Source organism: Triticum dicoccoides, chromosome 3B, assembly GCF_002162155.2.
Source record: "Triticum dicoccoides isolate Atlit2015 ecotype Zavitan chromosome 3B, WEW_v2.0, whole genome shotgun sequence".
NCBI lineage: Eukaryota > Viridiplantae > Streptophyta > Magnoliopsida > Poales > Poaceae > Triticum > Triticum dicoccoides.
In genome coordinates this window covers 579,390,014-579,409,891 of record NC_041385.1, presented here as the reverse complement: position 1 = coordinate 579,409,891, position 19,878 = coordinate 579,390,014, and positions in this window count along the sequence as shown.

Below are 19,878 nucleotides of genomic sequence, written 5' to 3'. Positions count from 1 at the left end.
GCTAAGAATGAGAATATTGTCCATTAACTACCAAGCAACAAGGTTGGTAGGAGTATTGATTTCACACATCATGATTCACTTGTCGGTGTTCCGGTTACAATAACATGGGGACCGAGGGATGAATGATGACGGCGAGAAGTATCACTGTATCAAGAGTTCATCTGATGGTGTGCAATTCCCATGACATCCTTGATATAAAGATGGTAATACTCCAAGGTAGAGCAGAACCAAAACTGGATTAGTATTTTATCTATGGAACACAATTGCTTTGACCCAATCCTGGATATGGATGAGGTACTGGAGTTTGTTTCTCCTAGTCATTCCGAATAGGATGGCTTGACGGACCACAGAAGTAAAAGGCATCAATGAACACGAATGCATGACTACTCCTGACTATGAATTGATAGATGAGGGCCAACAAACAACTAAAGGGGGATAACTCAAAGGAACATATGATTTTTTGAGTTGTGGATGCATAGATTAGTATGTCGAACCAAGTTCAACAAATTTCTTCCGGATAATCCATGCAGAGAGGTAGGATTGGCAGAGTTACAATATAGAATGGAGAACTCGCCGAGAGCACTCTTGTTGTGATCTTTTGATCCAACAAACTTCTGCCATAAGTGGTTCATAGTATTTGGAAGAAGGAAATACCATGGACCTCAAGGACTAATGCAAAGGTTACTAATAACCTAAAGGAACGAGCAAACACTATCAACATGAAGTGAGTAGGGTGAATATCGGGTTCAAAACCCAGGAGTAGAATACCTACTAACTAAATTGCATCACGGGATTCTTTCGAGAATGGTGGCCAGAATCATCACATTGGGAACGCAAAACATGGTTAGCTTACTATGTGGCACTCTAAGACACCTAGGGTCATAGTAATAGCTCCAACATATACGTCAAGGCAACAGAGTACCTCAACTCACCAATTAGTGTGGTTAATATGGCCCAAAGGGACATCAAAATGGGAGGAAGGGATTGTGCAAATGCTTCAGACTATCTAGAAACCTGGGACAACTCGGACAGCATAACGGCTGTAAATGCTCAAAAAAATTTGAGACATCCTGCAAAATGGTGGCATAACCACTCGATCATCATAATATCAAGGTTTTGACATCAACTATCAATACACGGAGATAGTAGGAACTGAACTGAGGCTTGAATCCACCAATCTTATAAGTCTAAGGATTAGTAACACGTGATCCTGATAGAAGGAGGAGAAAGCCTAGTTCCTTAACCCCGTAGGAAAGATAAGATGACTCGTATTAGAAGGCATAAGGTATAAGGAGTAAAAAGAGCCTTACGTTCCATCCCACAATCAATTCCCTTATATAACTAAAGAATTTCTAGACTCAACTTCGACCAGTTTGGCTTGGTAATGCAATAGGCAGTCAGGCTCTGATACCAAAGCTATCAGGACCCTGACTCAAAGCCACACCGATCTAGCATGTAACACCTCATATAACTTTGCGGCCTCACGCACGACATTGCCATGGGTGTCGGCTTACCTTGCCCAGGACCATTTGCGCCTTTTGGCACACGTATATGGTAGTGTCGCTAGCATCCATATGACAAGGATCCCGGGCTGACATGGCTAGTCGTGAACCCAAAGTGGCACTAACTTACAGGGACAGGCATACATGACCCAGCAAAGAATGTGTCGGTCATCAGCGAGTAAATCCGGGCTGTAGCAACTGGGCTAGCAGGACTCTGGTAAACCGGGCTGTAGCAGGCTAACAGGACTCCGGAAGACATCGCGTGACATTTCCCCGAAGGGACAGACACAGGAACGAAGAAGGACACATGCCGGCCAGCCTAAGTGTTCCGGAGCAGTAGCAAGCTACCATGGCTCAGTGGAAGCACTATGAGACATTTCCCGGTAAGAGAGGCTACCAAGGATAAACAACTAGATAGTCAGATCCCACACATACCAAGCATTTCAATAACATACACACAACATGATCGATATGTGCAAATACAACATGGCATCACAACATGAATCTACAACTCAAGTATTTTATTCAATAGGCTCCGAGGAGCGAGATATTTCAAACATGGGTCTCTCGACCCAGCATTCAGAGCATACAAGTCAAAGCACATGCGGATGCTTAACATGTCTGGGTACAGACAAGTACAAGTGAAAAAGGCTGAGAAGCCTGACTAACTACCAGATCCTGCCGAGGGCACAAGATCGTAGCTGAGGTAACAAGCTAAACGTCGAAGTCCACGTGGAACCACTAGTGAGACTAAAGTCTCTCTGCAAAAATATAAAATAGGCAAACGTGAGTACAAATGTAGCTAGCAAGACTTACATCAGAACTAACTACATATGCAACATTATCAACAAAGGGGATGGTGGGGTTTAACTTCAGCAAGCCAGCTTTGACTCGGCGGCTATCCTGAACTACGACTGCAAGTAACTCTTTTGAGGTGGCGCACACGAGTCCACATATTCACCATATCAATACACCACTATGGACCCGCTCCCGTCTCCCTACGAGAACGCCATCCATAGCACTCACACTTATCTTGCGTATTTTAGAGTATCCACTTTCACTTGTCTATGAACTGTACAGGCAACCCATAAGTCATTTACCGCGGACACGGCTATTCGAATAGATCATGTTAACCCTGCAGGGGTGTACTTCTTCACACACGCTCTCACCACTTGCCACCGTTTACATGACATGTACTCGGCAACCCTCAAGCAGAAGCCCAACCAGGGTGTCGGCCACAACCTACCTAAACACTCAAGTCTCTAGTCCAGGTTTATTGCCTATTCAGGTTCCATCCGCAGGGAGTCCGGCCGAGGTTTCCACATACGGCCCCGAACGATGTGTGCCCGGTACATCGAGCCACGTGCCTACCGCATCACAGCCCACCCCTCCGGTCAGTGCAGCCCACAGCCTCCAGCATACTACAAACACCAGAAACTACTTGCAACTCCTGGACAGAGGACAAGGGTGATTAAGAAGCCGAGAGGGTCCATTAGTTTCGGGCCCAATGCGTGGTAGTATCTCTTTCATGGATCACAAACACAGAACTTAGTTCCTGAGGACGGCTTCAATGAGACAACCCACCATGTACTCCTACATGGCCTCTCACCGCTACCTTTACCAAATTGTGTTCACACACTTAGCTCACACACAGTAGGACATGTTCACAGACCTCTGATTCATCCCCGATGAATCAGACCTGACTCAACTCTAAGCAGTAGCAGGCATGACAAACAAGTATGAATGAGTAGGCACAATAGGGCTCAAACAACTCCTACTCATGCTAGTGGATTTCATCTATTTACTGTGGCAATGACAGGTCATGCAGAGGATAAAGGGGTTCAGCTACCGCAACAAGTAACAGATGAATCGTTGTTGTCCTAATGCAGTAAAAGAGAGCAGGAGCGAGAGAGTAGGATTGTATCGGAATGAACAAAGGGGTTTTGCTTGCCTGGCACTTCTGAAGATAATATAGTTCTTCATTGGTGTCATCGATCTCATCGTCGGTATCACGTCTATCGAGAGGGGACAAATACCGGCAACAGAGAAGAAATACAATCAATGCAATGCACAATATGATGCATGATCATGACATGTCAATATGCTGTGTGTTGGGCTAATGCAACTAAAACCAGAGTGGTTTGAGCTTGTTTGAATCAAAGATTCAAATACAAGCCTAAACTATGAACTCATATAAGTGCATTATCATGTTTCATCTAAACAGCAAGGTTAAGTTGTTTAAACATGCATGAAACTAGTACATATGGGTAGATTCGATTTTTCTGATAATTTTTCATATATAACTTATTTCATTCTGAGTTATAGATTATTTTCTATGATTTTTAGAAGCTTAGGACATTTTCTGGAATTTCCTGAAATAAAATAAATCCAGAAAATACATATTGCGTCAGCATGACATCACCCTGATGTCAGCAGGTCAACTGGGCGCCTCCAGGTCAAACCTGACCAGTGGGTCAGTGACTGGGGCTGGTTAGTGTCGCTGACAGGTGGGCCCTGTCAACAGACACGTCAGCTTGGTCAACTCTAACACGTGGGGTGTCGGTGTCAAAACCGGCGGATCTCGGGTAGGGGGTCCCAAACTGTGCGTCTAGGCGGATGGTAACAGGAGACGAGGGACACGATGTTTTACCCAGGTTCGGGCCCTCTCGATGGAGGTAAAACCCTACGTCCTGCTTGATTAATATTGATGATATGGGTAGTACAAGAGTGGATCTACCACGAGATCAAGGAGGCTAAACCCTAAAGCTAGCCTATGGTATGATTGTTGTAATGTATGTTGTCCTACGGACTAAAGCCCTCCGGTTTATATAGACACCGGAGGAGGCTAGGGTTACACAGAGTCGGTTACAATGGTAGGAGATCTACATATCCGTACTGCCAAGCTTGCCTTCCACGCCAAGGAAAGTCCCATCCGGACACGGGACGGAGTCTTCAATCTTGTATCTTCGTAGTCTTGGAGTCCGGCGGACGATGATAGTCCGGCTGTCCGGACACCCCCTAGTCCAGGACTCCCTCAGTAGCCCCTGAACCAGGCTTCAATGACGATTAGTCCGGCGTGCATAATGTTCGGCATTGCAAGGCGGGTTCCTCCCTTGAATAATCCAGAGAAGATCATGAACACTAGGATAGTGTCCGGCTCTACAAAATAAATTCCACATTCCACCGTAGAGAGAATAAAATGTACACCAGTCCAATCTGCTAACGTATTATGCGGCGTGACATCACACCACCACCAAGCCTTTGTTTGAATCTTTTTTACTATACCACCTCAGCACGTTTAGCGAAGCGGTTTCCTTGGCACGTCTTGTCGAAGCAGAGATCGTGTTCCCCTTATTCCGGGATTCTCATCAATACGTACGTGGGTAACCCAACCGCGCCATTGATGGTGGCGCTTGGGAGATAAGCGAGTTTTACCAGGCCGGTGGGGGACGCACAGTTTTGTCCGCCTATATATAAGGGATAAGGATTTACCTTCTCACCTACGCCTTCTTCCTCGTTTGCTTATCCATCTCCGCGCACTCAAGCTCCAACGCCCAAGCTCGCGCATCTCACCTGACCTCCTCCGAATATGTCCGGAGCGGGAGGCAAATGGTTGGCCTCCACCGTTAAGGAGGAGCACATCACCAAGCTGCGCAGCGCCGGATACCTCTCCGGCGATATCGCGCATCGGCTGCCCGACGAGGGGCAGCTCATCCCTACCCCTGGGCCTCATGAGAGGGTCGTCTTCCTTCCCCACTTCCTCTGCGGACTGGGCTTTCCACTCCATCCATTCGTCCGGGGGCTCATGTTCTACTACGGTCTGGATTTCCACGATCTGGCGCCGAACTTCATCCTCAACATCTCGGCGTTTATCGTCGTGTGCGAGGCCTTCCTCTGCATCTGGCCCCACTTCGGCCTGTGGCTCAAGACCTTCAACGTCAAGCTGTAGGTTGTGAAGGGCACGCAAGCGGAATGCGGAGGCGCCATGTTGGGTAAGTTGCCCAACGTCCTTTGGCTCAAAGGGGCCTTCGTGGACTCCGTCAAGGGGTGGCAATCGGGGTGGTTCTACATCACCGAGCCGCGCAAGCCCACATGGGCGGCAGCCCCCGAGTTTAGATCTGGCGTCCCCACGCAGCTCACCTCCTGGAAAGAGAAGGGCTTGCTATGGGGCAATCCGAAGGAGGTGACGGGACTCCGAGCCTGCATCCAGAAGCTGGTGAGCAATAAGCTCAGGCTCGTCAACGTGGTCCAAGTCATGCTCATCCGCCGGATTCTCCCATGCCAAGAACGGGCATTCAATCTGTGGGAGTTCAATCCGGAACAGCACCAGGCGCTGAGCGGGCTCTTCGATACGACATACGAAGGCGCCTGGAGGGTGCTGTTTAAGGGCGCCGAAGCCCCCGTATCTGCGACGGAAGATCACGGATTTCGCTCGCAACATCCGGCTGACGAGGTAAGTGATTCAACCCCATTACGGGACACTTGTGGTAATTGAATTGATTCTAAGAGGGTCTCATTCTTTCTTTTCCTTTGACAGGAATGGATGGAGAAGGCCAAGCAGCTTATCAGCCCGGCTCCCATGCCATAAGACCCAGTGGATGCCCGTTTAGCAGGGCTACTGGTACCGGCACCGCATGTGGTGCCGGAGAAGAAGGCCAAGAAGGTGGTCGCGGGGACTCGAAAGAGTTCCCGCAATCAGGCGTCTGATGACGAGGCGGACTCCTCCCCCGAAGGCGAGGAGGAGGAGGAGGACTCTCTCCCAGAGGAGGAAGAGAAGAAGAGGAAGGCTTCCCCAATAGGAGAGGCCAAAGGGTCCAAGAGGGGGAGGACTATCCCCCCGGACAGTTTCGCCAACACCACCGTTGGCGAGGATGAGTGGCCTCCAAGGGCCAGGCGTCCGGCCAGATCGTAAGTATCCGGATCCTTGACATGCAATTTCTTTCGTGTCGCGTAGTGTCCTTCTAACGCCGCATTTTGTCTGTAGTCCGGCTGATGATGATCTCCCCGCTTCATCAAGCGGGTCATTGGCCCCATCGGATGTGGACTCACTTCCGACTGCCACTACCCCCCGCGCCGGCGAGGACGCCGAGGTGGGATCCCAGAGAGGGACCCATCAGGAGGAGGCTCCGGAGGCGCCATCAGGCTGCCTCCCGGACTTTGTGCCGATTTTACATCGAAACCCGCAGTGGTTCCAGAGTCCGGCGGGCGGCCCCTTCGAAAGAAGGGCAAGACCGTGACACCGGCGATCTCCGTCCAACTAGAGGCACCGGATAACTTGTTGGAGGCGCTTAAAGGCGCTTCCATCGAGGAAGAACACCGCACTATCATGAGTGCGGTGATTCAGAAGGTTCAGCTCGCTAAGAGCGGGCTGACCGAAGCCTGTAGCAGCCTTCTAACAGGCTTTGAGGTAAGAAGTTTGAAATTATGTAATGTAATACCGCATAGACAGTAGCCCCTAATGCTCAGTTCGGTGTTCGGAAAGAAAATCCGGACAGAGGATCTAACAAGATATACGCAGGGTTGCTTAAAATATGTCAATATGGGTTTGCAGGCTGCGCTGCTGACCTCTGCCGCACTAACGGCGGAGGTCGATGTGCTGAAGCAGGATCTCGAGCGGTCCGAGCGAGAGCTCGGCCATGCGAAGAAGCAGCTCGAGGACAAAGAAGGTGAGTAACACCACTTTGAATAGTTACCTTATAGAAAAGGATTTTGGTTGCAATAAAGTTAACAAGGATAATATGGGTATTGCAGGGGCCACTAACGAGGTGGCAGCCCTGAAGGAAGCTGTGTCCGCGGCCGAACGCAGTACGACCGCGGAAGGGGCAGAGCGAGAAAAGCAGGAGGCATGGGTGGCGGAAGTTCGGCAAGAGCTCCAGGCTCTCATGGAGAAGCATGAGAGTTTGGAGCGTGACTTCAAGACTCGAGAGTCCGAGCTTGCCTCGGCTCTCGAAAGTGCCAAGTCCACCAAGGCCGAGGCCCATAAGGCCCTTCAGGAGGTTGAAGATATAAAGAAGATAGCGGCGGGTAAGGCATTTTTCATGCAAAGCAAGCATGTTAATGTGAACTACCTGACACTTACCCGCATTTGGAGCTCTCCAGGGGCGTTTGCAGATCTGCCGCGTAGTGCGTCTGATGCCGCCGCATTCTATCGTGGTGAGGAGGGGAGCTCGACGGAGAAGGTCTTCTGGTCTCAGTACGCTGAGGCCGGCCATCCGGTGCCCCCAAGCGACCAGCTGAAGCAGCTGGTCGAACTCCACAAGGTAGCTGAGGAGGCCATGAAGGGCCTTATAGTCCGGCTGTGGCCTGAACAGGTCATGCCTGGGAGCTACTTCGGCCTCGTGCGGCGGCTGGTGGATGCATGCCCCTGGGTGGAGGTCATCAAGCGCTCCGCCTGTATTGAAGGTGCTCGCCGGGCCCTCGCCCGCACAAAGGTGCATTGGGGCAGGTTAGATGCGGAGAAGATTCTCACGGACCCACCGCCACCGGGCAAGGAGTATCACGCGCCCGAAATGTATTATAAAACTGTCCTGAAGGGAGCCCGCGATATTGCGGATGAGTGCCCCAGAAATGTAATCTTTGAGTAAACTCGTTATGTATTATCCTGTGAGCTGAAACATTGTTCATGTGCGCATTAAGCAATGCTTGTCTAATTTAAAATATTACCTTCTGTGCGGCCATTTATAGAATCTGAGAGATGGCAAGTCGTTGGCTTCAGCCCCCAAGCCACGAGTGCTGGGGTGTTCAGGATAAACTTGAGCACTCTTGTTCCCATTTTTGGGTCCATCTAGGGAGGCGCTCAACACAACGAACAAGTCAACCGGACTTATAGTGCTTGAACACTCTCACTTAGCCATAGAATTCTATAATTTTAAATTTCAGCGAAGCCCCTGGTATTCGGAAGACCGAATCCGGGGCGCTATCCACGCCTTCGTCGGATATGATCCGGAACTTCGCTCGAAGCGGCGTGAGTCTTTAAGGACCCGAAAGGACCTCTCGAATAGCGACCAGTCTCTCGCCTTATCATGCCAGTCAGTTTTAGCTTTCTCCACTGAGGCGCTCGCCCGACTCAACCGGGGCGCAATCGCAGTGGTTCTCCCAGTGCCAACTTAGCCGACAGAACGGAACGTAAGGCACCAAACCATGGGAGCCGGGCAAACCCAACTATTGACCCAAGACATGATTCGGAGCCGATTCATATAATGCTATAAGTTCGGGGTGCCGCACTTATGAAAGTGTTCGGACTTATCACACCATAGTGTGGGGAACATAAGCCCCTGGCGTATTAGGCCGTACCAAAATATACGGGTGCAAGATGTCATATAATGAGCATATATATATATAAGGTAATGCAATTGTAGTCAAAAAGGTGCTGCATTATTTATGAAAGAAAGTCTGCTATGAGTGCGGACTGATACAAATAGTGCGGTAAGCAAGGGATTTGGACTAATTAAACATGTCGCCCCTCCAGGGGTGAGCTGCGGACTTGGTGTATATAATCAAATTTAATGCTCGTAATTGAGACCACCTGAGTGTTCATCGCAGCCTTCTTTCGTCCCTGACTGTTGCATCATGAGTTCGGCAGGTTCATCGCCGGACAGGGCCTCTGGTTAACGGAGTCCTGTGTACACAAAGAAGGAAAATAAAAATAAAAAGGGGGCACACTAGCGAGCCCCTGGTGTGGTCGAACCGCACTCTGGGTCCGTTGCGATCGTGCCCCTTCCCCTGTGCCCATGGTATCTCCAAAGCGTAACGATGTACGCGGAGTGTTATTCTTGCGATCATGCGTGGGCGGGGGTTGGGGCCGCATTGCTATGCGTGCTCTGATCGCGCCAGGTGGTCTTGGTTGGTATTGCTTCGGGCGCGTTTTGCTGTATCCGGCCGTTTAACGGCCGGACTCGAGAATTTCCTTAAGAGGCTGCTCTGTACTTCTGCCGCGAGAGCCGCTGTATGTTCCTCCGTTCGGAGGGAGCGTTCCGTATTCCCGTTGACCGTGATGACTCCACGAGGGCCTGGCATCTTGAGCTTGAGGTATGCATAATGCGGCACCGCGTTGAATTTTGCAAACGCGGTTCGTCCGAGCAGAGCGTGATAGTCGCTGCGAAACGGGACTATGTCGAAGATTAACTCCTCGCTCCGGAAATTATCCGGGGATCCGAAGACCACTTCCAGTGTGACTGAGCCTGTACAGTTGGCTTCCACTCCTGGTATGACACCTTTAAAGGTTGTCTTTGTAGGTTTAATCCTTGAGGGGTCTATGCCCATTTTGCGCACTGTATCCTGATAAAGCCGGTTCAGGCTACTACCGCCGTCCATCAGGACTCTCGTGAGGTGAAATCCATTGACGATTGGGTCTAAAACCAATGCGGCGAATCCGCCATGGCGTATGCTGGTCGGATGGTCTCTTCGATCGAAAGTGATCGGACAAGAGGACCATGGGTTGAACTTCGGGGTGACTGGCTCCATCGCGTAGACATCCCTTAGTGCGCGCTTCCTCTCCCTCTTGGGTATATGGGTCGCGTAAATCATGTTCACCGTCCGCACTTGTGGGGGAAAACCCTTCTGTCCTCTATTGTTCGGCGGTCGGGTCTCTTCCTCGTTGTCGCTGTTTAGCCCCTTGTCATTGTTTTCGGCAATTAACTTGCCTGCCTGCTTGAACACCCAGCAATCTCTATTAGTGTGATTAGCTGGTTTTTCAGGGGTGCCATGTATCTGGCATAAGCGGTCGAGTATTCGGTCCAAATTGGACGGACCCGGAGTGGTTCTTTTGAATGGCTTCTTCCGCTGGCCGGGTTTAGAGCCTCGGAATCCGGCGTTGACTGCCGTATCCTCCTTATCGTCGCCGTTAATGCGGCGTTTGTTTTTGTTTCGACGTGACCTGCCGTTGTTGTCCTTAGTATCCGGACTGCCAGAATTTTTACGGAGATTGTTGCTGCGAGCTAGCCAGCTGTCCTCTCCCACGCAAAAGCGGGTCATTAATGATGTGAGGGCTGCCATGGATTTCGGCTTTTCCTGCCCCAGGTGCCGGGCTAGCCATTCGTCCCGGATGTTATGTTTGAAGGCTGCGAGGGCCTCTGCATCCGGACAGTCGACGATTTGGTTTTTCTTTGTCAAGAACCGTGTCCAGAATTGTCAGGCCGATTCGTCTGGCTGCTGAATAATGTGGCTTAGGTCATCGGCGTCTGGTGGTCGCACATACATGCCCTTGAACTTGTCAAGGAATGCGGCTTCCAGGTCTTCCCAACACCCAATTAACTCTGCAGGCAAGCTGTTGAGCCAATGCCGAGCTGGTCCTTTAAGCTTGAGTGGGAGATACTTGATGGCGTGGAGATCGTCGCCGCGGGCCATATGTATGTGGAGAAGATAATCTTCGATCCAAACCGCGGGGTCTATTGTGCCATCGTAGGATTCGATGTTTACGGGTTTAAACCCTTCGGGGATTTGATGATCCATTACTTCGTCAGTGAAGCACAGTGGGTGTGCGGCGCCTCTATATTGGGCAATATCACGACGCAGCTCGAGAGAGCGTTGTCTGCTATGTTCGGCCCGGCCGGGGTTATTGTATCCGGTGCGACAGTATTCGTCATGGGTCGTGGGGCGCCCACGTGATCCGTAGATGGATCTGGCCTTGCTTTGTCCTCCAATATGTCTCGCAAGTCCGACGCGTTCCCTCTTGGCTTCGTACTTTTGGAGCGATGCCGGGGTACGGTCTTGGCTGGGGGCCTGGATGCCTCTCTGTCACGACCACGGGGTGGTCGGTCAGCCGTATCGTGCGCTGGTGATGGAGGTATGTATGCTTCCTCCTCTAATCGGGGGAGCAACTTGCGTCTTGGGTAGCTTTTGGAGGGGCGTTCGAGTTTATACTCTTCGGCCGCGAGGACCTCGGTCCATTGATCGGCCAACAGGTCCTGATCAGCTTGAAGCTGTTGCTGCTTTTTCTTTAGGCTGTTTGCTGTGGCGATAAGCCTGCGCTTGAAACGCTCTTGTTCGACGGGATCCTCAGGTACGACGAATTCGTCATCGTTGAGGCTTGCTTCGTCTTCGGAGGGAGGCATATAGTTATGATCCTCAACCTCTTCGTCTGCCGCCCTCTCGTGAGGGCTTGCTTCTGCATCCTCCTGCGCCGAGTCTTGCTGAGGGGATTGTCTTCGGCACTCTCTGGGGTATTATTATCTCCTGTGCCGGAATCTCCATTCTTGTTGTGGCGGGATTTAGAGCGGCGCCGCTAACGCCGGTGTTTGGGCTGCTTCTTTAAAGAGTCTGCCTCCACTGCTTCTTCGCCGTCCCCGTCTTTTGGGGTGTCCACCATGTATATGTCGTATGACGAGGTGGTCTTCCAGTGCCCTGTAGGCGCTGGTTCCTGTTCGTGTCCGGCATCGTCGTCCATAGCGTCGATGTCGTCGGAGTCGTAGTCTAGCATGTCGGTTATATCGTTGATAGTGGCTACAAAGTGGGTGGTGGGTGGGCTCTGAATTTCTTCGTCGTCCATACCCCAACCATCCTGGCCATAATCCGGCCAGGACTCTCCCGATAACGAGAGGTGTTTTAGCGATTTTAGGATGTCGCCAAAGGGCGAGTGTTGGAAGATGTCCGCGGCGGTGAATTCCATAACCGGCGCCCAATCCGAATCGATTGGTAGGGGCGTGGGGGGTTCGGAGTCCGGCAAGGAGTCCGGAACCTCGGAATCACGAGTGTCGCAGGGGACAAGATTAGCGTTCGGCTCCATCGCCGTGGAAGTTGGAGCCCCCAAGGCGGTGTCCATCCACCGATCCTCGGTCTGGGCGATCGGCTCCGAACTAATGGCCGAAGCGGATTCGTGCGGCCACCAAGGCACTGTCCGGCGGCAGAGCTAGATCATGCCCATCGTAACAGTGCGGCTCGCTTGGCTGTGGCTCGAGCCCGTCGAAGATCAAGTCTCCGCGGACGTTGGCCGTGAAGGTTAGACTTCCGAATCTGACCTGATGGCCAGGGGCGTAGCTTTCGATCTGCTCCAGATGGCCAAGCGAATCAGCCCGCAGTGCGAAGCCACCGAATACGAAGATCTGTCCGGGGAGAAAAGTCTCACCCTGGACAGCGTTGTTGGTTGAAGATGCCATCGGGCCTATCGGTGACGGCACAGAGGAACTCTCAATGAAAGCACCAATGTCGGTGTCAAAACCGGCGGATCTCGGGTAGGGGGTCCCGAACTGTGCGTCTAGGCGGATGGTAATAGGAGACGAGGGACACGATGTTTTACCCAGGTTCGGGCCCTCTCGATGGAGGTAAAACCCTACGTCCTGCTTGATTAATATTGATGATATGGGTAGTACAAGAGTGGATCTACCACGAGATCAAGGAGGCTAAACCCTAAAGCTAGCCTATGGTATGATTGTTGTAATGTATGTTGTCCTACGGACTAAAGCCCTCCGGTTTATATAGACACCGAAGGAGGCTAGGGTTACACAGAGTCGGTTACAATGGTAGGAGATCTACATATCCGTACTGCCAAGCTTGCCTTCCACGCCAAGGAAAGTCCCATCCGGACACGGGACGGAGTCTTCAATCTTGTATCTTCGTAGTCTTGGAGTCCGGCGGACGATGATACTCCGGCTGTCCGGACACCCCCTAGTCCAGGACTCCCTCATGGGGCCCGTTGGGTTATGAACTAATTTAAGCAGGAAATTAAACTAACCTAAGCAGGCACTAGGGCCTACATGGTAGTGGCCCTGGGGGTGTTTAGCGGGGTTATTAGCGCTAATTAACCAGCGCCACGTCAGCAGGTGATGCCGGCGACCGCGGCGGGAAATCGCCGGAGTTTGTCGGGGCGGCGCTACAGGCTGCGGCTGGGCACGCTGAGGGCACCAGGAGGGAGCCCGTGCTCCCCCGCGTCTAGGGGCGCATGCAGCTAGGCACAGGGAGGCCAGGGTCGACGGCGGCGGCTAAAGCTAGGGGTTCGAGCGGCGTAGCGCTATGGTGCATGGGAGGACGAGTGGTGGTGGCGTTAGCTTGCTACGGAGCTGCTGAGCACGTAGCCATGCTCGGGCATGAGCTTTGCTAGCTCTGGCTATGACAGCGCCAAGAACGGCGGTGGCCAGCTCTCGGCTCCGGTGGAACCACGATCTACAGAGAGCAAAAGAGCACGGGGAGAGAGAGGTTCGAGGCAGAGGCTCATGATGAGGTCAAAGAGCTGGTCGGCGTGCTCGGGGAGGCGACGGAGATGGCGAATCGAGCGGCGGTATCCGGCGGCCGTGGACGGGGAAGAAAGGTTGCGACGTCGTCTTGGGGTCCTCCGGCCTTGCATGGGTCAGCGGAGAGGTGCTCGGGTTCTAGGAAGAGCTCGTGGGCTGGTCAGAGAAGCGAGGGGGAGGCGGTGGCTGTGGCAGCAGCAAGCGGCGGTGACGGCAGCATTCGGTGGCGCCGCAGAAAGATGCAGAGGAGGGGGAGGAGGTCCAGCGAGAGAGGGGAGAGGTGCAGAGGGTCCGGGGGGGGGGGTGTCGTGGCGTCTCCTGGTGCATCAGGGCAGCGTCGGGAAGCAGGAGGTGGCACGGGTCGCTCCAACAGGGGCGACACGGGCAGCTAACCCTTGCCGCCGCCGGCGGCCTCCCCTCCCCGTCCTCTCCTTCCTGTCTCCACCAGAGGAGCCGCCGATGCGTCGTGCGGCTGCCGAGGAAGGTGGGGGCGAGGCCTTGGTTGTCCCTTCGCGGAGATCCGGACCCACGGGGCGGCGCCCCCTGCTGGTTCGGTGCCGCCGTTCGCGCCCTGGACAGTGTACGGGGGGACTCTGCCCGGCATCCTCGACCGCTCGGGTGGTGGGGAGTCAGTGCTTGGCGGCGGCAGTTCGGGGGCCTTCGTCCTCACCAGATCTGGAGGCTTGCTGCTACCTCGTTCACGCTCCTTCCCCTTTGCGCTTGATGCCGATGGATGTTGCTGGTTCCGATGCTTCTAGGGATGGTGGTGTAGATTGGGACCGGGGGAAACCCTAGGCCGGCTGGTTCGGCTCGACAGCGGCGTCGGCTTTGGGCGACACATCCTTCTTGAAGGCGGTGTCGTGGTCCTTATTCTTGTAACCTCCAGTCCTCTCCCAGGTGAAAACCCAAAATCCGGCCTGGATTGGGCAGCGGTGGCGCCATGGGCGTCATCCCCTCCTTGGAGGCGTTGCCTGGGGAGCTAGGACTCGGGTGTGGGCTCATGAAGGTGGGGGCTTTGGCCGCCGGCTGGATCTCTCCAGCTGCTCGCGGCGGCTTTCATGTTGTGCAGAGTTCCCCTTGTATCTTTAGGGCGTTTCCTGTTTTTGGTGTTCGCGTCGGAGGAGCGGCGTGGCATCTGGCACATCGACAACGGTGAGTCTCAGCGGCATGGAGTAGTGGGGGTATCGCCGGTGGGCGTGTGATGATGGACGAGCGCAGGATGGTGGCGCTGTCTGGCGTCGTGGTGGCGTCGATGGCAGAGTGACCTGGCACGGTTCATGCAACAGTACAGCTCTGAAGATGGATGATGGTACGTGGCTGTGGTGGCCTCATACCCGGCAGGGGTCCTAGTTGAAGAGCACGCCGGACTGGTGGGTTCCCATACCCGGCAGGCGGCTTGGTTGGGACCTCAGGTCTTAGATGTTAGGTTTGGCTGCGAGGTTTGTTTGGTATTAGGCCCAGACCATCAGCGCCCCTTCATCAGTTAGATAGGAGTAGCGACAGAGGTTGCGAAGATGGTGGATTTGGTCTTACTGTTGTACAACTTTGTAAGGTCTTGTGTTAATAATTTATAAATTGGCCGTATGCATCGTCCAGATGCAGAGTCCGGGGGTTTTCCTCCTTTTCGAAAAAAGGAGGTGGCGCGCGTGTGTGCGCGCACGGCGGCCACACGCCTTGCCTACTGGCTCGGGGAGGAAGACGACAGAAGGCGCCAGGTGGGCTGGGCCAGCGAGCTGGGCCGGCTACAGGTAGGTGGGCCAGGTAGTTCTTCTCTCTCTCTTCTAAATGTTTTTGTTTTTCTATTACTCTATAATATTTAGGGCTTTATTAAAAAATACTAACACTAACTCAAAAATCATGGAACTGCTCAGGCCCACTGTTTGAAATATATCCAACAGCAAGCATTTTAGTTTATGATTATTTGGACATTTAAAATATTTTATAGCATTTAAATGTCCAAATGCAAATAACATATGATTTAATTCAAAATCCAGAATGGCCTAGAAAAATGTGACCCATTTTTGGGAGAGGCTCTAGACTAATGCCAAAATGATGAACATTTTAGAAGGGCATTTTGGGTTCATTGAAAAAGTATTTTAGTAACCCTAGTTGAGTTAGGGTGCTGGGGGTTTCTGTCATCCCCATTTCAAGTTTCAACAGAATTTAAACATGATGCAACAGACAAGTGCTAGCCTAGTGCAAGGTAAGGCTAGGGATGTGACATCCGGGTCCGCCGAGGCCCCGCCCCGCTGCCAACAAGGCTGTGCCACACGGAAAACGAGGAAGAGTAGAACATGGTAGGTCGCCGCCGCTCGGGTCCAAGTAAGGCCACCGCTGCTACCCTCCGGTTGAAGCCAAGCTAGGCGGGTTGACCACTGACGGCCGGTTAGCTTCTTGGCGGCGACGTGGAGTCGGAGAGCTATGTTGGAGAAGACGTTGCTTCTACTTAAGTCCTGGTGCAGTTGGCTAACTGACACGTGGGCCCAACAGGCATCTAGGCCACATGTCAGTTATGCAACTGCACCTGCAGTTAAGTCACTGAAGCTTCTGTTCAGCTCAGCCAGACACAGGTGGGTAGCTTCGGTTAATTAATTATACCTCTAGCGCACCCCTTTTTAGTTGAAGAATGTATGAAATGTAATGAAATCCGGCATGTTTATATGAAATCCGACCGTGTATGAATGAATTTATTTCAATTAGTTCGAATTCTTGTATCACCGGCGTTGGATGAACATGCAAAACAATACGTACTAGCATTATTCCCAGGGTGATCACCTTGTTTGCAGCAGTTTCACTCCCTCCGGTCCTTTCTAGTCTGCATACAAGTTTTATCTGCAGTCAAAGAATCTCTACTTTGACCAATCTTATAGAAAAAAGTATGCACTTTCACAATGTGCGAAGTAAAAAGGAATAGAAGGAGTACAAAGAGTTTGAACAGCTTTTTAGCGTTCCTGTACATTGCAATCAAACACATAGGCCTGACAATTCATAGAGAACATTCAAAAAAATCGATGATTATGCATCTCAGCGATTGACATGTCAGAGCCGATATTTACTTCACAATTTTTTTGCATGCAATGTGTGTGAAATGGAGGCCTATCCATATCATATATAGAGGGCCGGGCGATCCACGAGAAGAGAGGGAGGGGTCATAGATATCGATAGAGTCGAAAAGAGAGGATCAAGTGGGTGGGGGCGAGATCGATGAAGAGAGCCATCGAAATTGTGTGTGTGTGTGCAAGTCAAAGATATAGGGCGACTGACCTACCGGAATGTCAGAGGGCACATGTTAAGTTTGTGTGTGGCAGGGAGACATTACTAGAGCGCTCGATGTATTAGTGTGTGTGTGTGGGAGGGGGCGGGGGAAGGGGTAGGAAGAGGCCTAACTATAGAGGTAGAACGACTCGCATATGTGTTGATAAGGAGAGACCCAGCTATGTCTTGAGGGATATCGATCGACATCCATACATAACTGAAGGACATGAAATAGGATGGGACAAAGAGAGAGAGATAGAGAGAGAGAGAGGAGAGAGAGAGAGGGAGGGAGAGGGGTAGAGTGTTGGATGGGTGATGGAGTTGCTTCTCGAAGATGGTGGGAGAGGCCTACTAGACAAACTGAGGGTGGAACTGCAATATTATCAATAAGAGTGGGGATGTGTTTCTGTGTGTGCCTGTGCGTGATAGATCTGTCGGGACGCATCCATGGATGATGAAGGGGAACCATGTTTTTGTAAGCAAACCTAACTAGATTGGTAGATCAGTTGTTGTTTGTCAGGGGAAGGGAGAGACATAACTAATGAGGTAGATCGATCGATGCGTGGGGAAAACGAGTTATAAGGACCTAGCTAGCTATATGTATAGCAGGAGATCAGTCGGTATACGTCCATTTGTTAGAGGCAAATAAGGCCTGGCGAGACGGATAGACAGAGAGAATGGAGCTAGGAGGTGGTGCGAGAGGCCCAACTACTAGCTAGATAGGGGGAGGAGTGTGCAGTTGTGAGATCGATGAAAAGAGGGGCGAGAGTTTACATGTGTGTGGGACTGAATGAGAGACACGAGGCAAGGACACATAAAGGAGGAGATTGAAGGTGCGTGTGTAAGTTGTAGGCAGACATCACTGGGAGGTTTATTGATCGGTGTGTGTCAGAAAGGAGTTGTGGATACTGTGGGAGAACGACCTAAAGAAAAAAAAGGTGCGCGATGAATAGAATGCTGAGGGAGGGGTAGGGCGAGGAGGGCGTGTGCATGCATGAGAGAAAGTTAGTGGTAGCTATAAAGGTTAGAGGATTGTGTGGGTGTAAGAGACTAACAAAGATCATAATTTCATATGAAAGTGGATTCATATATTTGAATAGGAGATCATAGTGTTTTAAACATATGCATGCATCAATATAGCGGTGATACACGTGTTGTGGATTTGCACATGTTATACCATAATGTGATAATGCATGGCATTTGCCGCTCACAGCTAAATGTCAAACAATCTAAACCATACTATACATCGAACAATCTCACATTTTATTTGAATTTGTGATAATGTGTGGTATTTGCAGCTTACAACTAAATATCAAACAATCTAAACAATACTATATTCGAACATTCTCAAATTTTATTTGAATTTGTGGTAATGTGTGGTGGTTGCAACTCACATCTAAATACTTGTAGGCGTAGGGGGCGGGGCACCATACATAATGTGATAAACACATTATACATATGAGACATGGTTTAGATTATGAAGATCTAGCTAGATCTTGAAATGTACTATGATTTGAAATCAACATAAAGTGGATTCAAAAAATTGAGTTCGAGTTCATATAGTACACATAGTTCATATGTAACTCGAGACTAATCATGAGGTGTACTGTGAAGATAATACACAAACGATGGTTTAACTTGAGAATAATGATGATTGTAGATCTTATTAAAACAGAGAAACGAATTCAAATGCTTTGACTTCACAACAATTACTATTGTGGATCTTATTCAAATAGAGAAACGAATTCAAATTTAGTTCATATTGAAGCGGTAGTATATATGTTTGGAATGCACTAAAACGTTCATTTGAGTAGTAGGTTGCATGCATTTTACACGTAGCGAAATATTTTAATTGAACATAACATAAATTCAAAGTTTTGAATGACATTTGTAGTGCGAATTGATTTGGTATAGTACATGTTAGGCTTGTCCGGAAATTTCAACCCGCGCCTTGTTAGCCCGAAATATTTAAGATATATCTTTGTCTCGTTGTGCTCCGACAACACCCTCCATCTCAACCCGCGCCTCACTATTCCAAAATTACAACGCGCACAAAAACTCCCACCTCCTGTGAAATCCCGACACGTGAAATGCCCGTGATACCCCTGAACCGAAAGAACAGCCTCAAATCGGTGGGGGTACTTTTGTAACCTACCCCACATTTCGGACAAGCACATCCCTAAGCCATGGTTCCCCACTCCCAGCCCATCCGCCCACCCATTCGTACACCGAGGCCGGGAAAACCCGCGAAGCCCCACACCCTCCTCTGTCCGCCACCCAGCCGGAGCCTCTTCCCCGATGACGTCGTCCATAGCAACACCTCGAAGTCCCTCATCCATCGTACCGGATGAGGATCCGTCGTCGATTTAGTCGTCCCACTAGTTCAGCCACCTCGCCCTCCACCTCCAAGGAGCTGCCCCGATGTTCCCCTCGTATTTTGCGCCACCTCCATTCCCACACCGCCGTCTTCACCTGCACCACCGGAAGAGCATCATCATCACCGTTTCCTCAGATGAAGCTGCCGCCTAGTCGGCGCCACCAAAGAGGTTGTACACTAACCGCCACATTTTCTTCTTGATTCGATCTCACGGTGCTGCCGGCGCTTGCTCCCAAGCCGACACTGCGCGACTCCATCCACGGAGGCGTCACCGGCCACTTCCTCCACGGCGTCGCTCCCTCGGCGGCGACATCCACATCAGTAGGAGCTGTCGGCATTCTGGGAACGGGGGTCCCCAGACTTGCCTGCCTGTGGCCTGTAGCATGGCTCAAGTGGTGGCCCAGTACGGCCCATCTTCATCAACCCAAGCTCAAGACCCTCGCGAGGGGCCAAGCCTCGCGGGGCGGATGATGCAAGGCTTCCTCAGGAGCGGCCTCACCAGGCAGGATCGCGAGAAGACGGAGAGATCAAGGCAAGGGTACCTCACGAGATACTCGTGACGCAAGCCATGACGATCGAG